General features: G+C 52.8%; 1 protein-coding gene across 1 annotated transcript in view; it reads right to left on the reverse strand.

Annotated features, from left to right (window-relative positions):
- The window catches only part of OGFOD3 (2-oxoglutarate and iron dependent oxygenase domain containing 3), a 1,107,281-nt gene that overhangs the window by 140,996 nt on the left and 940,971 nt on the right, over positions 1 to 25,314 (reverse strand). The gene's annotated exons all lie outside the window — the stretch shown is intronic.

Raw genomic sequence — 25,314 nt, forward strand, 5'->3', positions numbered from 1 at the left:
GACTAGCTATGTCCCTAACTAGACCAAATGTTTTTCTTGATTTATGTGTTACTTCATTGATTGTCTTTGAGTAAATATTTGCTTTTGCTATCCCAATTTCACTTTAATATAGTTTCAGAGCATTCTTAAAGCAGTCCTGCTCCAACTAAAATCTCCCCCAGTAGCTTCCTTAACTTGTACTAGGCCTTACCCTGTGATGCCAACCTTGTTGTTTTCCCTTCCTTTAGCCACATGAATTTCAAATTCAATTAATATGTGATCTGACCAGCTCAAAGGAATACTATCCTTTACTGTGATCAGGCCCGTTAGTGCAAAAATAAGATCAAGAGTGTGTCCCTTTTGATGAGTAGGACCATTCACCAACTGATCTAACCCAATGATTTTACAGGTGCTTAGCAATTCATTACAATGGGTTGGTAAGCTATCTTCCACCCATAAGTTAAAATCCCCTAAAATAATACCGGGTGCCAGGTTAGTGACTAACTTCATAAATGCTTGGAGAAAGTTATTAGGTGGACCTGGTGGCCAGTAACATTTTTCAGACTTTGTTCCCATGAAATGATAGTTTGGCAACAGGTGCCCTGTTGTTTTACACATAGTGAGCCTGAGAAACTAAACTTGAGCACAGTACATTCAGGAACTGTGGAACCAGACTATGTACATATTTGTTTCAACCCGCACCGATGAGCTAAGATGGATGCCTGTCACATGTTGGTAATGGGACTCTTCACTGATGTTGCAGTAGCCTGTCGTACAACTGACTTTCATTGGACAATTACACCTTCTGTGTCATGTGGAGTCATTCCATTTGGGATCGCAATATATGTCCTTTGGGGTGTGGTTGTGCTCACTCTGCCGACGTACATATTTTTTTAAAACTAATTGTCAGGACAGAGGGACCAAATGCCTGAGTCATGCAATGGCTGCAAAAACATATGGTTCAGACTGTCACCAACCAATCAGGATTGACTAGTCTCCTTTAAATTGGCCAACAAGAGCATATATGAACACCAACTGTCCAGATATACAAATTTATTTTTCCTTTAATATCTCAAAAACTACTGACTGGATTTAAACCAAATAACAAAAAGGGCTCTTTCTGGACCTTTCTGCCAAATTTGGTGTAATTCCATCCAGCCGTTCTGGCTGTAGTCGTGGGACCCCCCCCCCTCCCCTTTTGTCTCAGCCCCTGCTTGAATATACCATATTATAGCACTGCAATAAGAAGTACTTAATAAAAGTGATTTGTTTTTTTTAAAACATGAGCCATTAATGAACTAAGAGGCAAAAGAGTTGTCATGTAAACACTGTACATGGTCCGGAGCAATACAGAGCAACATTATTGTCTATTAAATGAGACACAATAGGTTTTTGCACAACTGGTATTCTTAACTCATATTTGAAAGTGCTTTCATACATTGACAAAAGATTCCAAATTAGACACTAAGGGAGTCATTATGACCCCGGCAGTAAATGCTGCTTACCGCCTTGCTGACTGCCCCCAACATACCGCGACCGCAGCGGTATACCGCTACCCGTATTATCACCCACACATAGAATTCCGTTACTATACAGAGATACACACAAGTCCGCCAGCCCAAAAGTCGGTGATAAACTGGTGGTACTAAAACCCACACCGTTACGCCAACAGAACTACACCCACAGCATTATGACCCACGAATCACCGCCGCAGACATTCACCCGTGCTAAACCATTGGCAGTACATACCGCTGCGCTCAAAATACACACACTCAAACAAAACTAGACCATATTGGACAATTCAAACCACACACAGCTGGCACACATACACACACCCACACCACTATAAAACACACACACACACAATACCCACAACCCTTTACGACTTAAAAATGTTTTACTACTGAGAGGGAGAGACACCAACAGCACCCAGAGAACCAGAGCCACAGAACACCATCACCCATACACCAGCGACGCAGCTCACAGCACACACCCCAACACATCAACCCACACACCACTCACACTATACCCATGGCACCACAAAGACACCCAGGTTCTCAGAGGAGGAGCTAAGGGTCATGGTGGAGGAAATCATCAGGGTAGAGCCACAGATATTCGGATCCTAGGTGCAGCAGACATCCATTGCTGGGAAGATGGAGCTATGGCGCAGAATCATGGACAGGGTCAACGCCGTGGACAGCACCCCAGAATAAGGGATGACATCAGGAAGAGGTGGAACGACCTACTGGGGAAGGTGCGTTCCGTGGCAGCAAGACACGAGGTAGCTGTACAGAGGACTGGCAGTGGACACCCACCTCCTCCCCCACAACTAACAACATGGGAGGAGCAAGTCTTGGCAATCATGCATCCTGAGGGCCTGGCAGGAGAAGCAGGAGGACTGGACTCTGGTAAGTCAAATCTCTATTACTATCACTCCCCTACCTGCATGCCATAACAAACCCCCACCCCTACCCTCACCCCCATAACTCCACCACCTCACATACACTCCACCATCACACCACACTCATCCCAATGCCAAGCCTGCATGCACCACCAATTCATGGACACCAATCACAGACCTGCATGGACAACCATCACCACTGCATGCACACTGGAGACAATCACCTAGCCCACCAAATAACAACTCACACTAAGGCTAATCTGCCATGGCAATATCAACTATAGAGGGCAACATACCCATGCACAAGTACACACAGAAACTATAACACTGCATTTACATCCCCACAGGTCCCCCACACAATATCACTGGAGAGGAGGTGCAGCAACATCCAGTCCACCCAGGCCAAGAAGAGGCCCACAGTGATGACAGCAGCTCTGCACACCTGGATCAGGATAACAAACCTGGCCCATCAGGGACCTCCGGACAGTCGGTTACCCAGGCACAGTCCATTACCACCACCGACCTTCCCCCCTCAGGAAACACCACCACAGCACCCACCCTGCTGGCCTATACCACTGTCCCCAGGACACGTCAATCAGCAGTGTGTCCGCCACACAGGGACCTCAGGACACCCCACAAACACAGCACAATCAGGGACCTGGGGTCAGTGTGCACACGGTTTAGGGGACAAAGGCACAGGACAACATGGAACCTAGGAGGACTGCTGTGCGACAGGGGGAGGACAGGCCCAGGGAACCGACTCTCCAGGAGGCACTTGCAGGGATCCTGGGAGCATGCCACCATTCTCAGGAGACGATGGACCAGATACTGGAAAAGTTGCAGGAGACCGAGTGGTTTGAGGAGGGACAGTACCTGGGGATTAGGGAGGACTTGAAGGACATAAATACCACCCTGGTCACCATTACAGCGGTGCTGGCTGACATGGCCAACACCATGAGGGAGGCAGGGGCACACCAATGGCCCCTGACACTAGCCACACTGATGAACAGCCCTCCACCTCCGCCAACACTAGTGGACAGGAGGCCCTGCCACAGGAACAGGCCACCAGCACCCCATCCCCTGCAGAAGGAGAACCACCATGCAAATGGGGTCTGCGATCCAGGCTGAAGCCAGAGAACATTGCCAAGACCCCCACCAGGAAATAAGACTCACCTGAGTGTCACCCTTGTGTCCCACTATGTTACCCTGTCCACCGTGAACTTCCATTGCTCCCCTTCCTATGCCCCATTGGACAATGCACCTTTGATACCAATAGACTGGACTCTATCCTGGACTTTCCCCCACCATCACCCCAGCCCATTGCACATCCCCATTTACTTCTCAGCACCTAAATAAACACCCTTTGAAAAAAGTATGTATTTGTTTAACAATCTGTAGACATTGCAATAAGACTGTACAGTTATGTATACATAGGTATGACCTTTAATGTGCTGCAGTCAATAGACCAGGAGCCAGAGTAGGGCACAAATATCTGTGAATACACATGTCAAAGGATACAGTAAGTGGCCATAGCAGAGGGAACAGCAGCCTGCCAGAGAAAATTCACTACACAAAACAGCAATGGAAGGTGAAGTTACTCCCCTTCCTATCCCCCATTGAACAATGCACCTATCATACCAAGAGACTGGACTCTACTATGGACCTTCCTCCACCATCACCCCAGCCCCTTGCACATACCTCAATACTCATTAGCCCCTAAATAAACACCCTTTAAGCACAAACCAATCTGGAGTCAGTCTGATCTTTCACAAATGTATGATGACAACATTAGTAACAAATAGCAATGTAAATGTTAATTTGCTCATACCAATGTATGACAGTTGTTGGGCAGCAGTACATATAGCAGAAGGCAGAATGGGGTACTGTTAGAAATGGGGTCTTTGGTTGACAGTCAGGTTACCCCCTGTTCAAGCAAGGACCCTCACTCTAGTCAAGGTAAAAGAGAATCACCCTCAGCTAACCCCTGCTTACCCCCTTGGTAGCTTGGCAGAGCAGTAGGCTTAACTTCAGAGTGCTAGGTGTAAAGTATTTGTACCAACAGAAACAGTAACTTAATGAAAACAATACAAAATGACAACACCAGTTTAGAAAAGTAGGAAATATTTATCTAAACAAAACAAGACCAAAACGACAACAATCCGACATACACAAGTTATGAATTTTTAAAGATTAAACTCAAAAATAGCGCTTAGAGACACAAAATGCTTCGATGAGGTGTTAACACGGCGTCGTGACGGAGTTTTTCCCAACAAGCCAACACCAGCAGCGCCGGACATGGAGTCACGTAGACCCCCAAGGACAGTACTTTTGGTGAAGAGTGAAAACAAGTTGATCTGCGAAGTCAGTGATTGCGGCGTCTGTGCGAAACGCTGAATCTGCGCACTTTGAGCGGCGTTGGTCACGATGTGGTGCGGCGACTTCCACGGAGTCGCGGACTTCAGCTGGGCTGCAGCGGCGTCGGGCCTGCGAAGGCTGTCGCGTTCCAGCGAAGATCACGGAGTCGGTTGCAGGCGACGGCGCCGGATTCAGCAGCGGCGTCGGTCCAAAGTCGATTTCCTTGGATTTCCACCAACTTTCCTTTCAAGGGCCCAGGGACTGGATAGGGCACCACTTGCCAGAGCAGGAGTCTCTCCAGAGACTCCAGGTGCTTGCAGAGAGAAGTCTTTGCTGTCTCTGAGACTTCAAACAACAGGAGGCAAGCCTAAATCAAGCCCTTGGAGATTTCTTCACAAGATGGAAGGCACACAAAGTCCAGTCTTTGGCAGAAGCAGCAACTGCAGGATATCTCCACAAAGCACAGTCACAGGCAGGGCAGCACTTCTCCTCAGCTCTTCTCCAGGCAGAGGTTCCTCTTGATGTCCAGAAGTGTTCTAAAGTCCGTGGTTTTGGGTGCCCTTCTTATACCCAATTTCTCCTTTGAAGTAGGCCTACTTCAAAGTAAAGTATCTTTTGAATGTGAAATCCTGCCTTTCCCAGGCCAGGCCCCAGACACTCACCAGGGGGTCGGAGACAGCATTGTGTGAGGACAGGCACAGCCCTTTCAGGTGTTAGTGACCACTCCTCCCCGCCCTCCTAACACAGATGGCTCATCAGGAAATGCAGACTACACCCCAGCTCCCTTTGTGTCACTGTCTAGTGTGAGGTGCAACCAGCCCAACTGTCAAACTGACCCAAACAGGGAATTCACAAACAGGCAGAGTCACAGAAATTCTATAAGCAAGAAAATGCTCACTTTCTAAAAGTGGCATTTTCAAATACACAGTCTTAAAATCAACTTTACTAAAAGATGTATTTTTAAATTGTGCGCTCAGAGACCCCAAACTCCTCATGTCCATCCGCTCCCAAAGGGAATCTACACTTCAATCAGATTTAAAGGTAGCCCCCATGTTAACCTATGAGAGGGACAGGCCTTTCAACATTGAAAAACAAATTTTGCAATATTTCTTTGTCAGGACATAAAAAACACATTACTGTATGTCCTACCTTAACCATACACTGCACCCTGCCCTTGGGGCTACCTAGGGCCTACCTTAGGAGTGCCTTACATGTACGAAAAGGGAAGGTTTAGGCCTGGCAAATGGGTACACCTGCCAAGCCGAATTTACAGTTAAAATTGCACACACAGACACTGCAGTGGCAGGACTGAGACATGATTACAGAGCTACTTATGTGGGTGGCACAACCAGTGCTGCAGGCCCACTAGTAGCATTTGATTTACAGGCCCTGGCACCTCTAGTGCACCTTACTATGAGCTTACTAGTAAATCAAATATGCCAATCATGGATAAACCAATCAACCATACAATTTACACAGAGAGCATATGCACTTTAGTACTGGTTAGCAGTGGTAAAGTGCTCAGAGTTCAAAAGCCAACAGCAACAGGACAGAAAAATAGGAGGCAGGAGGCAAAAAGATTGGGGATGACCCTGCATAAGCAAAAAAGTCCAACAGGTGGACAGATCTGAAAAATGGAAATCCAAAGTGAACTGTCAGTGTCCATAGACAGAGGTTAAGAGGCTGACTTATACAATGTCCTTCAGTATTCTGAAATGTGAGAAGGAGTTACAGGGCCTCATTCCAACCCTGGCGGTCTATGACCGCCAGGGTGGCTGTCCACGGAAGCACCGCCAACAGGCTGGCGGTGCTTCATATAGCCGCGGTCGCCCAGCCGGGTCCGGCGGTTTCCCGCCGGATTAGCCCCGGCTGGGAGAATCCACCATGGCGGCGCTGCAAGCAGCGCCGCCATGGGGATTCCGACCCCCTTCCCGCCAGCCTGTTTCTGGCGGTTTTCACCGCCAGAAACAGGATGGCGGGAACGGGTGTCATGGGGCCCCTGGGGGCCCCTGCACTGCCCATGCCACTGGCATGGGCAGTGCAGGGGCCCCCTAACAGGGCCCCAGCATGATTTTCACTGTCTGCATAGCAGACAGTGAAAATCGCGACGGGTGCAACTGCACCCGTCGCACCCCTGCAACACCGCCAGCTCCATTCGGAGCCGGCTTCTGTGTTGCAGGGCCTTTCCCGCTGGGCCGGCGGGCGCTCCCTTGGCGGGCACCCGCCGGCCCAGCGGGAAAGTCTGAATGGCCTCCGCGGTCTTTTGAACGTGGAGCGGCCAATTGGCGGTTTCCGCTCCGCCCGCCAATATTGGAATGACCCCCACAGTCTCTTACCTGTGTGTCACTGGAAGTACTGTCAAATGATAGTTGTTCTGTTGTCCACATCCTCATCCTCTGCCTCCTCTTTGTCACTGTACACAGGCTCCACCGCTGCCACACGCCCATCACCAGCCCCATCCTCCTGCAGATAAGGCACCTGGCGTCTCAAGGCAAGGTTGTGCAGTATGCAACATGCCACGATAATCTGGCACACCTTCTTTAGTGAGTAGCAGAGGGCTCCACCTGTCAGATGGAGGCACCTGAACCTGGCCTTCAGGAGGCCAAAGGTGCGCTCAATAATTCTTGTTCGCCCATGTGCCTCATTGTAACATTCCTCTGCCCTTGTCCTGGCATTCCTCACTGGGGTCAGTAGCCATGAGAGGTTGGGGTAACCACAGTCACCTGCAAATATCGAGGGATACCTGTTAACCACAAACTCACCCTTAGGGCCAAGCCCACACCCATATACCAACATACACTGGGTGGGGACCATGGGCTCACCTATTAGCCACACCCAGTGCCTCTGGAGTTCAGCCATCACATATGGGATGCTGCTATTCCTCAGGATAAAGGCATCATGCACCGACCCTGGATACTTTGCATTGACATGGGAGATGTACTGGTCCGCCAGGCACACTAACTGCACATACATGGAGTGAAAGTTTTTTCGATTTCTGAACACCTGTTCATGTCTCCTGGGGGGAACAAAGGCAATATGTGTACCATCAATTGCTCCAATGATGTTGGGGATATCTCCCATTGCACAGAAAGCAGCTTTCACTGTGGCCAAATCCTCCACCTGGGGGAAAATGATGTAGCTGCGCATGTGTTTAATCATGGCAGACAACACTCAGGTCAGCACTATTGAGAACATTGGCTGTGACATCCCTGCCACCATGGCCACTGTCACTAGGAAGGAGCCAGATGCCAAGAAATGTAGCACTGATAGCACTTGCACAAGAAGGGGGATCCCAGTGGGCTGACGGTTAGCTGAGATCAGGTCTGGCTCCAATTGGGCTCACAGCTCTTGGATTGCGGCCCTATCAAGTCTGTAGGTGAGGATAATGTGCCTGTCCTCCATTGTTGCCAAGTCCACCAGGGGCCTGTACACAGGGGATGTCTCCATCTCCTAATCATCCTCAGCGGTTGTAATCTAGGGGGCAAAACAGTGAGCAGCAGATCATTTTCATAAATATCCTCAGAGTAAAATGCATTGCATGTTGTGACAGAAACAGTATGTGTAGTCCCTAAATGTGCTTATGTCTGCTGTGACGCAGTTATGTGCCATGGCCTGCCCCCCCCCCCCGAAATGGTGGACGCCTGTCCTGTTTGGAGGGACAGGTGGAAATGAGGTAATTCCGCTGACGTTGTGCGCCGTTGCGGGAGGCGGTTGAGGACCGCTGTGCAACTCTTCATTGGTTATCATTGGGCCCTAAGGGGTACAGTAGCCAATGGTGATGTACGCCGCCGCAGACGTGACCGCCATTTTCAATCTGTTCACTCACTTGCTACCTGACCTTCAACAGGAGAGGACCTACACTGCTAGTGCTGCTGTAACCTGTGTCTGGAAGAGTCCATGGCTCGAGTCTCGGGGGAAAGGGCCCCTGCCTTCACCGCTGTGGAGTTGGAGAAACTGGTGGATGGGGTCCTACCCCAGTACCGATTGCTTTCTGGGCCTCCAGACCAACAGGTGTGCACACTGTGTGCACGATGCATGGGGCATGAATGCATGGAGTGCTGTGTGTGAAGGCCTTGTGTAAGGGGGGCATGTTTGAGGGGTCCTGGTCAGAGTGCTGCATGTATGGTGGTCAATGTATGTGGTAAGGGGATAGGAGGGATATGGTGGGCCATGGGTGTAACAGGCCGGGCGGTATAACTGATCCCTTCTTATATGTTCTTTTTTCTGCAGGTCAGCACCCATCAGAAAAAGGGTATATGGCGTACCATTGCCAAGGATGTGCGGACCCTGGGGAGTCTACAGCAGGCAGAGCACCCACTGTCGCAAACGGTGGGAGGACCTGAGCCGCTGGGCAAGGAAGACGGCGGAGGCCCAGCTGGGGATGGCCTCCCACCAACGAAGGGGTGCCCGTCAAACCCTGACCCCCCTGATGTTCCGCATACTGGCGGTGGCCTATCCAGAGTTGGATGGGCGCTTGAGGGCATTACAGCAGCCACAAGGGGGTGAGTACAGTTACCAATTCTGCAAATTGCGCGTGGTGGGGTGTTCTCTGGGTGGGGGACGTGGGCCTGTGGGTGTCCTAGGCCAGGTCGGACAGTGCAGGGTAGGTTCTATGTTGGGCAGGGTCTGTTGCACTCCACCCCCAAATGTGCTAGTGGGCATCTACTACTGGGCAGAGATCTGTGGGTCTCAGGTATGCTGCTATTGGTGTTAGGCATTATTCCCCATGGCCTAGTGACTAGCATTGTGACTGGTAGTGCATTGCCTAGTGCATAGGGCTGTTCCCTGTGTGTTGTGTACGCCAACAGTTGTGCTGTTGCTGGCACTGACCAAGTGCGTCCTCTGTCTCTTCCCCCCCCCCTTTTTGTTTTGTCACCCTGTCCTTATGTGCAGTAGCATCATCTGGCGGAGGAGCAGAGGCACCGGCGACGGAGGGAGCTGCATCCCACATGGCCCATGAGGCAGACTCCACCGACGGTGAGGGCACCAGTGGGACGGAGGGCAAGGGGAGCACCACGGCAGAGACTGGAGGGGACAGTTCTGACAGTGATACCTCCTCCGATGTAAGCTCCCTGGTGGTGGCGGACACTTCTGTGCCCAGCCCAACTACAGGTAAAGCTGCCATGCCCCATATTAGCAACACCCTCTCAGCAGCCCCTCAGCGTGTTTCCCATGCCCGCTCACCCAGAAGGGTGGGCATCTCTGTAGGAGCCTGGCCTGGCTTATAGTGGGTACCAATGGTACTGACACCTTATACCAGGTCCAGTTATCCCTTATTAGTAGAGTGTAGTAGTGTTCTAGCAGCTTAGGGTGATAGAGGTAGCTATAGCAGAGCAGCCAGGGCTATACTAGGACACATGCAAAGCTCATGCAATACCACTTATATTATATAGGTTCTATATCGTAAGAAAGACAATACTCAGAGTTACTAAAAATAAAGGTACTTTATTTTAGTGACAATGTGCCAAAAATGTCTAAGATGATATACTCCCTTAGGAGGTAAGTAGCACACACAAAATATACACAACTAACCAAATCAGGTAAGTAAAATAGTCAGAAAGTAGTGTGAACACTGTAGAACACAATAGGATGCAATAGGCCTAGGGGCAACACAAACCATATACTAAGAATATGGGATGCAAACCACGAATGGACCCCTAGGCTAGTGTAGTGTGTAGAGGGTCGGTGGGAGTGCAAGAAAACAGTAAGGGGGTTATTCTAACTTTGGAGGAGGTGTTAATCCGTCCCAAAAGTGACGGAAAAGTGACGGATTTACCACCAGCCGTATTACGAGTCCATTATATCCTATGGAACTCGTAATACGGCTGGTGGTATATCCGTCACTTTACCGTCACTTTTGGGACGGTTTAACACTCCTCCAAAGTTAGAATAACCCCCTAAGGCTGTAAAGGAGACCCCACCCCAAGACCCTGGAAAGTAGGAGTAAAGTACTACTATTTTCCCAGAAACACACTTAAGTCGTGATAAAGGACCACAACAGACTGCAAAGCACTGAAGATGTATTCCTGGACCTGAAGACCTGCGAAGGAAGGGGACCAAGTCCAAGAGTTGCTAAAGTGTCCAGGGGGGGCAGGAGCCCACTAAACCCCGGATGAAGGTGCAAAATGGCTGCCTACGGTTGGAAGAAGCTGCAGGTTTTGCAACAACAAAAGGAGGCAGGAAGTTCTTCTTCGTGCAGAAGATGTCCCACAGCATGCTGGAGGCTGCAGAGTTGTTTCCTTGGCGAAATACCGCAAACAAGCTTGCTAGCTGCAAGAGTCGCGGTTGGAGAAAAAGGGTGCTGCACGGGCCCAGGAAGGACCAGGATGCCGCCACTTGGGAGAGGAGACAAAGGGAGCCCTCAGCAACATAGAGAGCCCTCAGACAGGAAGAAAGCACCTGCAGAAGTCCTTGAACACGGGTTCAAGAAGTCTGAACACGGCGGTCGTCTCAACACTGCAAAGAGCTGAGCATCGCAGGACGGAGTGCTTGGGACCTAGGTTTGGCTGTGCATGCAGGAATTCTTGGAAATGTGCACAGAAGCCCTTGTAGCTGCAGATCACACAGTGCACAGGATTACTGTCTGGGGAAGGGAGACAAGGACTTACCTCCTCCAAATTTGGACAGTTGGACCACTGGACAGTCTGGGTCACGTGGGTCCACCACCTGTGTTCCAGGGGCCACCCTCGTCAGGATGAGAGGGGACCCAGAGTGCCAGTGAAGCTGAAGTTTGGGGCCTGCTGCAACAGGGGGAAGATTCCGTCGACCCACTGGAGATTTCTTCGTGGCTTCCAGTGCAGGGTGAAGGCAGGCAGCCCCCAGAGCATGCACCATCAGGAGACAGTCGAGAAAGCCAACAGGATTAGGAGCTACAATGTCGCTGGCAGTCTTCTGGCTACTTTGTAGCAGTTTTGCAGGCTTCCTGGAGCAGTCAGCGGTCGATCCTTGGCAGAAGTCGAGGAGAGAAGTGCAGAGGAACCCTGATGAATTCTTGCAAGTCGTAATCTGAGGAAAAGCCCACTGGAGAGACCCTAAATAGCCCTCAGAGGAGGATTGGCCACCTAGTCAGGTATGCAGCTATCAGGAGGGGTCTCTGATGTCACCTGCTGGAACTGGCCACTCAGAGACCTCCAGAGTGCCCCCACACCTCTGGAAACAAAATGGCAGAGGTCTGGGACACACTGGAGGAGCTCTGGGCACCACCCCTGGGGTGGTGATGGACAGGGGAGTGGTCACTCCCCTTTCCTTTGTCCAGTTTCACGCCAGAGCAGGGACTGGGGGTTCCCTAAACCGGTGTAGACTGGCTTATGCAAGGAGGGCACCATCTGTGCCCTTCAAAGCATTTCCAGAGGCTGGGAGAGGCTCTCCCTCCCCAGCCTTTAACACCTATTTCCAAAGAGAGAGGGTGTAACACCCTGCTCTCAGAGGAAATGCTTTATTCTGCCTTCCTGGGACTGGGCTGCCCAGACCCCAGGAGGGCAGAACCCAGTCTGTGGGGTGGCAGCAACTGTAGCTCCAGAGAAAACCCCAGAGAGCTGGTTTGTCAGTACTGGGGGACCACCAGACTTGGATTGGGGGGGACAATTCCATGATCTTAGACATGTTACATGGCCATATTCGGAGTTACCGTTGTGAAGCTACATATAGGTATCGACCTATACCTAGTGCACACGCATAATGGTGTCCCCGCACTCACAAAGTCAGGGGATATGGCCCTGAACTATGTGGGGGCACCTTTGCTAGTGCAAGGGTGCCCTCACACCTAGTAACTTTGCACCTAACCTTCAGCAATTGAAGGATAAACAAATAAGTAACTTATAAGTCACCTAAGTGCAATGAAAATGGCTGTGACATAACGTGTGCGTTATTTCACTCAGGCTGCAATGGCAGTCCTGTGTAAAGGTTTCTCTGAGCTCCCTATGGGTGTCAAAAGAAATGCTGCTGCCCATATGGATCTCCTGGAACCCCAATACCCTGGGTACCTAGGTACCATATACTAGGGAATTATAAGGGTGTTCCAGTATGCCAATTAAAATTGGTAAATGTAGTCACTAGCCTATAGTGACAAATTCAAAGGCAGAGAGAGCATGAGCAATGAGGTTCTGTTGAGCAGAGCCTCAGTGACACAGTTAGGCACTACACAGGTATACACATTCAGGCCACAAACTATGAGCGCTGGGGTCCTGGCTGGCAGGATCCCAGTGAGTCAGGCAAAAACATACTGACATACATGTAAAATTGGGGGTAACATGCCAAGAGAGATGGTACTTTCCTACGATCTCCTTCATCCCAGACACCTCAGGCCCTGCCCCAGTCAGCCCTGCTGCCCTGAATGAGGAGTCTATTGACCTACTGCGATCCATCTCTGTTGGGCAGTCAACCATAGTGAATGCCATCCAGGGGCTGGCAGGGCATTTGCAATAAACAATTGCATTCCTGGAGGGCATTCACTCTGGCGTGGCGGCCCAACAGAGATCATTCCAGGCTCTGGCCTCCTCCCTGATGGCAGCCATTGTTCCTGTCTCTAGCCTCCCCCCCTCCACCTTTCTCTACCCAGTCCCATTCCCCTCAACCCCTATCTATCCCAAGCACACCATCAGACCAGCATGCACCCAAAACAACACACAGGAGTGGCTCAGGCAAACACAAGCACCACACATCATCACACAGGCACTAACACAAACACCATCCAGATGCAGACATGCCAACATTCACTGCCTCCACTGTGTCCCCCTCCTTCTCCTTGTCCACCTCCCTCCCAGTAGCGTCTCCACTCACACCTGCATGCACTACATCCTCATCCACTACCTCCATCACCAGTACGCCTATCAGTACACACCTCTCACTGGCAGTCGCCACCCCCACATCCATGCACACGTCCCCTGTGTCCTCTCCCACTGTGTCTGTGCCCCCTCCTCCCAAAGTACCCAAACGCAAGCACTCAGACACCCAACAGCCATCCACCTCACAACAGCATCCAGCCCATGCACCTGCACCTGCACCCAAACACAGCAGACAGACACCTCCAACCACCACTCCCTCTTCCTCCACTCCCAAACCTTCACCCTCTTCCCGCCCCAGTGTCCCTAAGAAGCTTTTCCTCTCCACCCTTGACCTCTTCCCTGCCCCCCAACTCCCCCACCCACCCACCCCCTGTCCTTCACTTCCGGCCAGGATGGCCAGAACCCAGGCCAGCACCTCAACCACCCAGTCCATGGCCACTGTAGTTTTGGCAGCTACTGCAGGTGTGAGAGACTCCAAGGAGACACCCGTTAGCACTGTCAGTGTGCTTGCACCAGCTGCCAAGGGAAAGAAGGGACCACCAGCTGGCAAGGAGGCACCAGCAGCTGCCAAGGGCAAGGAGGCACCAGCAGCTGCCAAGGGCAAGGAGGCACCAGCAGCTGCCAAGGGCAAGGAGGCACCAGCAGCCACCAAGCTGCCAAGGACGCACTAGCAGCTGCCAAGGGCAAGAAGGGACCCCCAGCTGCCAAGGGCAAGAAGGGACCACCAGCTGCCAAGGGCAAGAAGGGACCACCAGCTGCCAAGGGCAAAGAGGCACCAGCAGCTGCCAAGGGCAAGAAGGGACCACCAGCTGCCAAGGGCAAGAAGGGACCACCAGCTGCCAAGGGCAAGGAGGGACCAGCAGCTACCATGGGCAAGGAAGCACCAGCAGCTGCCAAGGGCAAGAAGGGACCACCAGCTGCCAAGGGCAAGGAGGCACCAGCAGCTGCTGAGGACAAGAAGGGACCACCAGCTGCCAAGGGCAAAGAGGCACCAGCAGCTGCCAAGGGCAAGAAGGGACCACCAGCTGCCAAGGGCAAGGAGGCACCAGCAGCTGCCAAGGGCAAGAAGGGACCACTAGCTGCCAAGGGCAAGGACAAAGGGCCGGCCACTGCAGGCAGGAAGGATAGTAGGCCTGGTGCTGGAGCAGAATCTGAGCCCACAACACCAACCATGGCACTTCAACCGTCCGAGGCTGCAGGGTAAGGGCTAGAGCCTCCCCCCACCACTGACAGCACAGCACAGCCACCAGCATCACTGGCAGCACCGCCACCATCATCACTGGCAGCAGCAGCAGCCCCAGTGGGCAGCCGTCCGAGGCTGCAGGGGAAGGGCTGGAGCCTCCCCCCACCACTGACAACACCGCCACCAGCATCACTTGCACTCCCCAAGATCTGCATCACTGGGCACAGATCCCCCTCCAGAACCAGTGGAGAAGCCATCCACTCACCCCCTCCTTGCCAGGATGAAGCACACTGGGCACCAAGCCCCCTCCAGAACCAGTGGAAGAAGCCATCCACTCACCCCTCCTTGCCAGGATGAAGCACACTGGGCACAGGGCCCCCTCCAGAACCAGTGGAAGAAGCCATCTACCCACCCCCTCCTTGCCAGGATGAAGCACACTGGGCACAGGGCCCCCTCCAGAACCAGTGGAAGAAGCCATCCACTCACCCCCTCCTTGCCAGGATGAAGCACACTGGGCAATAGGCCCCCTTCAGAACCATTGGAAGACGCCATCCACTCACCCCCTCCTTGCCAGGATGAAGCACACTGGGCACAAGGCCACCTCCAGAACCATTGGAGGAAGCCATCCACTCACCCCTGATGAAGCACACTGGGCACAAAGCCCCCTCCAGAACCAGTGGAAGAAGCCACCCACTAAAGAGTCTGTGGCTTTGCACTCCCCAGGACCAAGCAGTAGGCAAACCACCCACTAGAGAGACTGTGGCTTTGCACTCCCCAGGACCAAGCAGTGGGTAAACCACCCACTAGAGAGACTGTGGCTTTGCACTCCCCAGGACCAAGCAGTGGGCAAACCACCCACAAGAGAGACTGTGTCCTTGCACTCCCCAGGACAGAGTAATGGGCATGTAGCCCCCTCCAGGAGGGGTGGCGTAGTACCATCTTTTATCTGAGGTGCCTCCCTTTCCATCTGAGGTGCCTGTGTATTTACCAGCTGATGCCCCAGCAGTGTTCTCACCGTATTGAGGCAGGAGACAAGTGGGGCCTTGGCCTACGTGATATGGCCCTGTGGCCCACGGACATTATGGACTGGGCAGTGTCCCTCCATTTGTATATCTGTAAATACTGTATATAATTTGAGGACATTTTTCAGGATTTGTATCTTATTACATTCCCTTTATTCACTTCCTTTTGTCCTTGCATTATTCCTGATGGGTTGGGGGTGGATATGTAATGTTACTGAATCTGTTTGTGTGTATGGTGTTGGGGGTGGGGGTGGGGGTGTTGCGTGTGTGTGTGTCACTCTCTTTTTCCTCCCCCCCACCCCTGTGTGCTTGGGGCAGTACTCACCGTGGTCATCTTTGCTGGCATTGGTATTCCTGGTGTAGGAGGAGGTAGACCAGCATGGGTAACACCTGTAGTTCGGACTCCATGGCGTTGTGGCTGTTCTCTGGGTGTCCAGAGGTGAGTCGCTTTCCTTCTGTGTACTGTTTCCGCTGTGCTTTTGATGGCGTTGCTACCGCCCCAGAAAAGGTGGCCGATTGGTGTCTCGTAATACTGTGAGTAGTACTTTGTCTTCTGCCTGGCTGTTGGCGGTTACCGCTGCGGTGCTTGTTGCTACCGCCGTGGCAGTCGGAGTGTTAAAGTGGCTGTCTGTGTTAGTGGTTTCCGCTGTGGTCATTATTCAATTTTTTTTTACCGCCAGTCTGTTGGCGGTATTACCGCCGCTTTATCACCAACCGCCAGGGTTGTAATGAGGGCCTAAATGAATATCTATTTGTCTTTACTAATTTGTTAACACTTTGTTTTTATCTCATTTTGCTTTGCTCTGCATTTACTATATAGTGCAAACTCGACCTGAAGGTTTTGAAGAGCTTTGTATAATCACCAGTTCCATTACACAAGGTCACATTCATTTTTTACACAGAAAGATTAAGGGGGTCATTACAACATTGGTAGTAAAAGCCGTTTACCGCCGTGCAGACGACCGCCAACACACCGCCGCGGAATTCCGCCATGGTCATTATGACCCACAGCTCGGAATCCGCCAAAATTTAGACACCCACACAAGTCCGCCACACCAAAGGTCAGTGATAAACTGGCGAAAACAAAACCTCCACCGTCACGCCAACACGAATACGCCCACACTATCACGACCCACGAATCCACGAATCCACGCAGTGGTCTTTCAAACGCAGTATTCCATTGGCGGTACACACCGCCGCGCTCAAAATACACACACATTTTCAAAACACATCCACATTGGACAATTCGAAATACACACACCTCATACACATACACACACCACTCCCACACACCCAATACAATATAAAACACACACCCACATCACCCACAAACCCCTACGACAACAACTGCGACTGAAGGCCAGAGAGACACCAACATCTACAAACAAGCAGCCAGAGGCACTCAACACCATCACCCACATAGCATCCACAAACCTCACACAACACACCTCTAAATATCACCTCACACATCACAACACACACCACCCCACACATCACCCACACCACCCCATGGCACGGCAAAGACACCCCAGGTTCTCTGAGGAGGAGCTCAGGGTCATGGTGGAGGAAATCATCCGGGTAGAGCCACAGCTATTCGGATCAAAGGTGCAGCACACCTCCATAGCTAGGAAGATGGAGCTATGGCGAAGAATCGTGGACAGGGTCAACGCAGTGGGACAGCACCCAAGAAATAGGGATGACATCAGGAAGCGGCGGAACGACCTACGGGGGAAGGTGCGTTCCGTGGTCTCAAGGCACCACACCGCAGTACAGAGGACTGGCGCCGGACCCCCACCTCCTCACCCACCACTAACAACATGGGAGGAGCAGGTCTTGGCTATTCTGCATCCTGAGGGCCTCGCAGGAGTAGCTGGAGGAATGGACTCTGGTAAGGCAAATCTTTACTACTATATCCCCCGCCCTACCTGCATGCCATCACATACCCCCACCCTCGCCCTCACCCCTATCACTCCTACTGCTCACAAAAGTCCCAATATCACAAACCACCCATCCCAACACCAAGCCCTGCATGCAACAACAAAGCATGGACACCCATCACCAAAGCATGGCCACTGCACATACCCATACACCCCCTAAACCATTTTCACACAAGGTCCCACACAGGAATGCAAGCACTGGGGTACACGGTCACCCACTCATTGCACACCATGGCACACACAGATGCAAAAATCATGCCTTTACAACCGTGCAGGACCCCTACCCAACGTCACCGGACAGGAGGGTCCAGACATCTCCACACCACCAACAGATGAGGCCCACAATCTGTCCAACTGGATCTAGACGACGAGCCCGGCCCATCTGGGACCTCGGGACAGTCGGTTCCCCTCACACAGTCACAGGCCACCACAGAGCTTCCCCTCTCTGGAAACACCAGCACAGCACCCACCCAGCGGGACCATACCTCTGTCCCCAGGACACGTCAAGCAGCAGTGTGTCCACCACTACAGGGAACCCAGGCTAACCCACCACCCCAACAAAAACAGGGACCTGGGGCAGTGGCAGTGGGCACACGGTTCAGGGGACAGAGGCCCAGGAACACAGGGGAACTGGGAGGGCTGCTGTGCGACAGGAGGAGGACAGGCCCAGGGAACCCACTCTCCACGAGGCCCTCTTCAACATCATGGGAGCCTACCATCATTTCCAGGAGACGATGGCAACGGTATTGGCCAAGTTTCAGGAGACCCAGCGGCTGCAGGAGGAACAGAATTTGGGGTTCAGGGAGGAGCTCAAATCCATCAATTCCACCCAGGGCACCATCGTAGGGGTGCTGAAGGAAGTCCTCAATACCAGGAGGGACACTGTGGCACAACAAGGGGCCCCTGACACTAGCCTGGACGATGAACTGCCCACCACAGGACCACCACACCAGCACCCCACCCCCTGCAGAGGGAGAACCACCCCGCAAACGGTCCCTGAGATCCAGGACAAAGACAGAGAACAATGCCAAGACCCCCACCAAGAAATAAGACCACCATGATTGTCATCCTTTTGTCCCACCTTGTCACCCTGTCCATTCTCAAACTGCCCCAGCTCCACTTCCTATGCCCCTTTGGACAATGCACCTGTGAGACTAATAGACTGGACTCTGTCATGGACATTCCTTCACCATCACCCCTCACCATTTAACAACCCCCTCCAATATTGAGCTCTTAAATAAACACCCTTAAAGCACAAAACAATCTGTAGTTTGTCTGTGATTTCGAATTAGTGTATTAGCAATTACAGTGACAAAATGCTCTTTCAAATGTAATGTCAACATACATATGTCACACAGCTCTAGTCCATGAGAAAACAAAGCAGATGTCACACAGTGGGACCCACATCTGTAAAATCGTAAGGGAAAGTGACAACTCAGTGACTATACACTGGGTGAAAAAGATAGACAGTAGAGAAGTAGTAGTTTTAAAGTACATGTAGCAGGCAGGTTTGTCTTCTTACCTGTGTCTCACTGGAAGTATTGCAGGATCACTGAGTTCCTGTTGTCGATGTCCTCTTCTTCTGCTTCCTCGTCTTCACTGTCCACGGGCTCCACAGCTGCCACAACACCTCCATCTGGACCATCCTCCTGCAGAAAAGGCACCTGTCGTCGCAAAGCCAACTTGTGAAGCATACAGCATCTGGCACACCTTTTTTGGTGAGTAGAATAGGGAACCACCTGTCATATGGAGGCACCAGAACCTGGCCTTCAGGAGGCCGAAGGTCCGCTCTATAATCCTCCTAGTTCGCCCATGGGCCTCATTGTAGCGTTCCTCTGCCCTTGTCCTGGGATTCCTCACTGGGGTCAGTAGCCATGACAGGTTGGGGTAACCAGAGTCACCTGCAAATGGTGAGGGACAACTGTTAGACACACACTAACTCTTAAGGACACCCCCAGAACCACACAACTATTCCCACTGATTTGGTTCCAGGTGCTCACCTAATAGCCACACCCGGTGCCTCTGTAGTTGCCCCATCACATAAGGGATGCTGCTATTCCGCAGGATGTACGCGTCATGCACTGAGCCAGGGAATTTTGCATTAACATGGGAGATGTACTGGTCTGCCAAACACACCATCTGCACATTCATTGAATGGTAACTCTTCCAGTTTCTGTACACCTGTTCACTCCTGCGGGGGGGACCAAGGCCACATGTGTCCCATCAATGGCACCTATGATGTTGGGGATATGTCCCAGGGCATAGAAGTCACCTTTCACTGTAGGCAAATCCTCCACCTGAGGGAAAACGATGTAACTCCACATGTGTTTCAGCAGGGCAGACAACACTCTGGACAATACGTTGGAAAACATAGGCTGGGACATCCCCGATGCTATGGCCACTGTTGTTTGAAATGACCCACTTGCTAGGAAATGGAGTACTGACAGCACCTGCACTTGAGGGGGGATTCCTGTGGGATGGCGGATAGCTGACATCAGGTCTGGCTCCAACTGGGCACACAGTTCCTGGATTGTGGCACGATCAAGCCTGTAGGTGATGATCACATGTCTTTCCTCCATTGTCGACAGGTCCACCAGCGGTCTGTACACCGGAGGATGCCGCCATCTCCTCACATGCCCCAGCGGATGGTGCCTATGGAGGAGAACAGCGAGCACAGAGTCAACCAACTCTGAGGTACGTAAACACAGCTTACTCAGAAAACTATTCATAAACCAAAATTTGCCTGTATGAGTGTTTAGCCAAGGCCTAGGTATGTGTGACGCAGTCAAAAATAAAACCATGTGGGCCCCTAAAATGGCGGCTGCCTGACCTGTAAAGTGGGACAATGGGATATGAGGTAACTGCGCTGGCGTTGTACACCGTCCCGGTAGGCGGTCGAAGACCGTGGTGCAATTCTGCAATGGTTAACATTGGACCCTATGGGCCCCAGGAGCCAATGATGATGTACGCCGGCGGTGACGGTACGCACCGCCGCGGAAGTGACTGCCATTTTCTCACTGTTCAATCACTCGATACCTGATCTTCAACAGGAGAGGACCTACACTGCAAGTGCTGCTGTGACCTCAGTCTGGAAGAGACAATGGCTCGTGCATCTGGGGAAAGGGCCCTTGCCTTCACCACGGAGGAGTTGGAGAAACTTGTTGATGGGGTCCTACCCCAGTACACGCTACTCTACGGTCCTCCAGACAAACAGGTAAGTACACTGTGAGCATGCTGTATGGGCAATGCCTGTGTGGAGTGGGGTGGATGAAAGATGGGGGGGGGGGAGAATGAGGTGTGCATGAAACAACAGTGAGTGCATGTGCCACATGGCAAGGGTAGGGATGCGGGCCAATGACTGTGACGGTGCAGTTGGTAATTACTTCTCTTTTTCCCCTGTACAATTCCTGTGGGTCAGCGCCCACCAGAAGATAGACATTTGGCGTGCCATCGCCAAGGAAGTCCGGACCCTGGGGGTCTACCACAGACGGAGCACCGACTGCCGGAAAAGATGGGAGGACATTCGCCACTGGAGCAAGAAGACGGTGGAGACCCAGCAGGGGATGGCCTCCCAACGTGGGAGGGGTGCCCATCGCACCATGACCCCCCTGATGTTCAGGATCCTGGCGGTGGCGTACCCGGAGTTGGATGGGCGCTTGACGGCATCACAGCAGCAACAAGGGGGGGAGTACACTCTCATTCAGCTGATTCAGCGCGCATTGTAGGTGTCTGGGTGGGAGAGGTGGGCTGTGGGTTCCCCTAGGCCAGGGCGAGTTTGCTAGTTAAGTCCCCTTTTTCAGGCAGTCCCTGTGGCCCCCCACCCCACCTGTGTACAGCACCAACCACACCTAGTCAGGCTCCTGTGACATCCATGTGTGCAGAAATCGGCCATAGCCTTGTAAGCCATGTCCCAGGGATTGAATAGTGGACCCCAAGAGCGCGGCGTAGTGCAGGGGGCTTCTGTGTCTGTCGTGTCCGCCAACAGTAGCGGTATTGCATGCACTCAACATGTCTTTCTTCTGTCTCTCCCCCCGACCCCCTTTTTGTGGTCTCCCTGTACTTGTGTGCATTAGCATCATCAGGTGGAGGAGCAGTGGCACCGGAGCAGGAGGGAGCTGCATCCCACATGGCCCTGGAGGGCGAGACTACGGACTCCGAATTCACCAGTGGGACTGAGGGCGAGGGGAGCTCCACGGCAGGGACAGGAGCTGAGACCAGCGATACAGACTCCTCCTCTGATGGGAGCTCCCTTCCGGTGGCGGCCCCATCTGTGCCCCCCGCATCTACAGGTACAGCCGCCACCCCCCCTACCAGCACCGCCCTCCCAGCAGCCCCTCAGCCTTTGCCCCGTGCCCGCTCACCCAGGAGGGTGGGCATCTCCTTCGCCCCAGGCTCCTCAGCCCCTGCCCCAGTCACCCCTGCAGCCCTCAGTGAGGAGGCCATTGACCTCCTCAGGTCCCTCATTGTTGGGCAGTCTACCATTTTGAATGCCATCCAGGGTGTAGAGAGGCAGTTGCAACAAACCAATGCATTCCTGGAGGGCATTCATTCTGGTCAGGCAGCCCTTCAGCGAGCTTTTCAGACTCTGGTCTCAGCACTGATGGCAGCCATTGTCCCCGTCTCTAGCCTCCCCCTTCAACTTCCTCCACCCAGACCCACACCCCTGTACCTCAGCCTATCCCAAGCACACCATTAGACCAGCATGCACACACCTCAACGCACAAAGGAAGCTCTGGCAAACATAAGCACCACACATCCCACAGGCACTCATGCAAGCATCAGACACATGCAGACACACCAACATCCACTGCCTCCCCTGTGTCCCCCTCCTACTCGTCTCCCTCCTCCCTCCCTGTCTCTTCTCCACTCACACCTGCATGCACTACATCTTCAGCCACTACGTCCATCACCACCACACCCCGCTCACGTGCAGTCACCACCCCCACTACCATTGACACGTCCCCTGTGTCCTCTCCCAGTGTGTCTGTGAAGCCACCTCCCAAGGTACGCAAACGCAGCCACACACCCACCCAACAGCCATCCACCTCACGACAGCCTCCAGCCCATGCACCTTCACCCAAAGTCAGCAAACGTACACCTCCTATGACCACAACCTCTTCCTCCACTCCCAACCCCCCTCCAGTTACCCGTCCCAGTGTTCCTAAGAAACTTTTCCTGGCCAACCTTGACCTCTTCCCCTCACCTCCCCCATCCGTCAGTCTCCTAGGGCCCGACTCTCCAGTTCCCAACCATGCACCTCAGCCACAACATCGGCGGGACCAGTGGTGCCAGTAGTCACCGGATTCTGGAGTGCACCAGGCAGCAGGGCAGGCAGTGTGGCAAGGAGCCACAGCACGGACAGTCCCCCACCTGTCAAGCATCAAAAGTTGGCCGGTGCCCGGCGGGAGAGGGGAAAGACACCAGCCACCAAAGCTGTTCTCAGGGGTCCAGTTGGGAGTGTGGAGACAGCTGCGACACCATCCAAGGTTGGGAAGGGGCACAAGAAAACCGGCAAGTCTGGGAAGATCAGCACGGCGGACAAGACCGTCATCAGCCCCGCTGCCCAGGAGAAGACCGCCAGCAGCCCCACTGCCCCAGACAGGACCGCCAACAGCAGCCCCGCTGCCCAGGAGGCGACCCACAGCAGCCCCACTTCCCCAGACAGGACCGCCAGCAGCAGCCCCGCTGCCCAGGAGGCGACCACCAGCAGCCACACTGCCCCAGACAGGACCGCCAGCAGCTGAACCGCTGCCAAGGACACCGCCGCCACAAGCACCGCTGAACAGGACAAGACCGCCAGCAGCTGAACCGCTGCCAAGGACACCGCCGCCACAAGCACCGCTGAACAGGACAAGACCGCCAGCAGCTGAACCGCTGCCAAGGACACCGCCGCCACAAGCACCGCAGGCCCATGAGCGCCAAAAGCTCTGACGCTACTGAGGCCGCCATGGGAAGGATGAAACACTCTGGGCTCAAAGCCCCCTCCAGAACCAGTGGAAAAAGGCATCCACTACCTCAGTCCTTGGCAGGATGAAGCACTCTGGGCACAAGGCCCCCTCCAGAACCAGTGGAGAGATACATCCACTACCTCAGTCCTTGGCAGGATGAAGCACTCTGGGCACAAGGCCCCCTCCAGAACCACTGGAGAGATACATCCACTACCTCAGTCCTTGGCAGGATGAAGCACTCTGGGCACAGAGCCCACTCCAGAACCAGTGGAGATTGACATCCACTTGAGAGACTGTGGCTTTGCACTCCCCAGGATTGAACAGTGGGCAAACCACCCACTGTAGAGATTTGAGACTGTGGCTTTGCACTCCCCAGGATTGAACAGTGGGCAAACCACCCACTGTAGAGACTTGAGAGACTCTGGCTTTGCACTCCCCAGGATTGAACAGTGGGCAAACCACCCACTGTAGAGACTTGAGAGACTGTGGCTTTGCACTCCCCAGGATTGCACAGTGGGCATGGGGCCCCCTCGTGGATTTGGCATTGTGCACTCACCCAGCTGAGGTGCCCCCCCTTCCCTTCCCCCTGAGGTGCCTGTTTTATTTCAATCTGATGCCCCTGCAGTGTTCTCTCTGTCTTGTTCGGGTATCTTGTGTGGGCCTCGCCCATGCCTTTTGGGCCCAGTGATCCACGGACTATGATGGTGGACTCCCTTGGACTTGTGTTCTTGGTGTATATTATTGTATATAGTATAAATGTATATATTTGTAAATATTTTTGATGTATGTAATTGAATATATCACAATTTTTCGACTCATTTCCTTTTGTCCTTGTATTCTTCCATGGGAGCTTGGGGGGTGTAACTGTGATGTATCAATATGTATTAGCGTGTGTGTTGTAGTGGGTGAGGGTGGGGGTGTTGCGTGTGTGTGTCACCGTTTTTTCCCTCCCCCCTCCCCTGTGTCGTAGGTTCAGTACTCACCGTTGTCTTCGCCGCCGGCGTTCGTGCTCCTGGTAGAGGAGCAGGAAGATAAAGGCTGGCAGGATCTGGAGCTCCGGTTCCATGGCGTCCTGGTTCCTCGTGGGGTGTGTAGAGGTGAGCGTTTTCCCTTCGATGTCCTGTTTCCGCTGTGTTTTTGTTCGCAGTGAATCCACCCCGGAAAAGGTGGCGGATTGGTGGGTTGTAATACTGTGAGCCGTAGATTGTCTCCCGCCTGTCTGTTGGCGGTTACCGCCGCGGTGTTTGTTTCTACCGCCGTGGCGGTCAGAGTGTTAAAGTGGCTGTCTATGTTGGCGGTTTCCGCCACGGTCGGAATTCCATTTTTTTTACCGCCGGCTTGTTGGCGGTTTACCGCCGCTTTAACACCAACCGCCAGGGTTGTAATGATCGCCTAAGTGATTTGCCCAGAATCACAGGATACTGAGCTGAGACAGAAACCTGGTTCCCCAGTTACAAAGCCAGCAGCTTTGGACCTAACATCACATCCTGGGTAGAAGGACGGCAGCAGACAGAAGCCAGCTCGCCTCGTTAGGGGCTCGACACTCCAACAGGACCAACAGCTGATCTGAGCCTTGTTTCAGCCTTCAGCTTTCAGTGGCTCGCCCAGCCGTGCGTTTCACTTCAGTTTTCCCAGTTCACAATACAGGAGGATACAGTTTTCACCCTTGGGCAGGAGAAGGCCAAGAATATGCATTAATAAAGGAA

This window comes from Pleurodeles waltl, chromosome 7 (genome assembly GCF_031143425.1).
Source record: "Pleurodeles waltl isolate 20211129_DDA chromosome 7, aPleWal1.hap1.20221129, whole genome shotgun sequence".
Lineage (NCBI taxonomy): Eukaryota > Metazoa > Chordata > Amphibia > Caudata > Salamandridae > Pleurodeles > Pleurodeles waltl.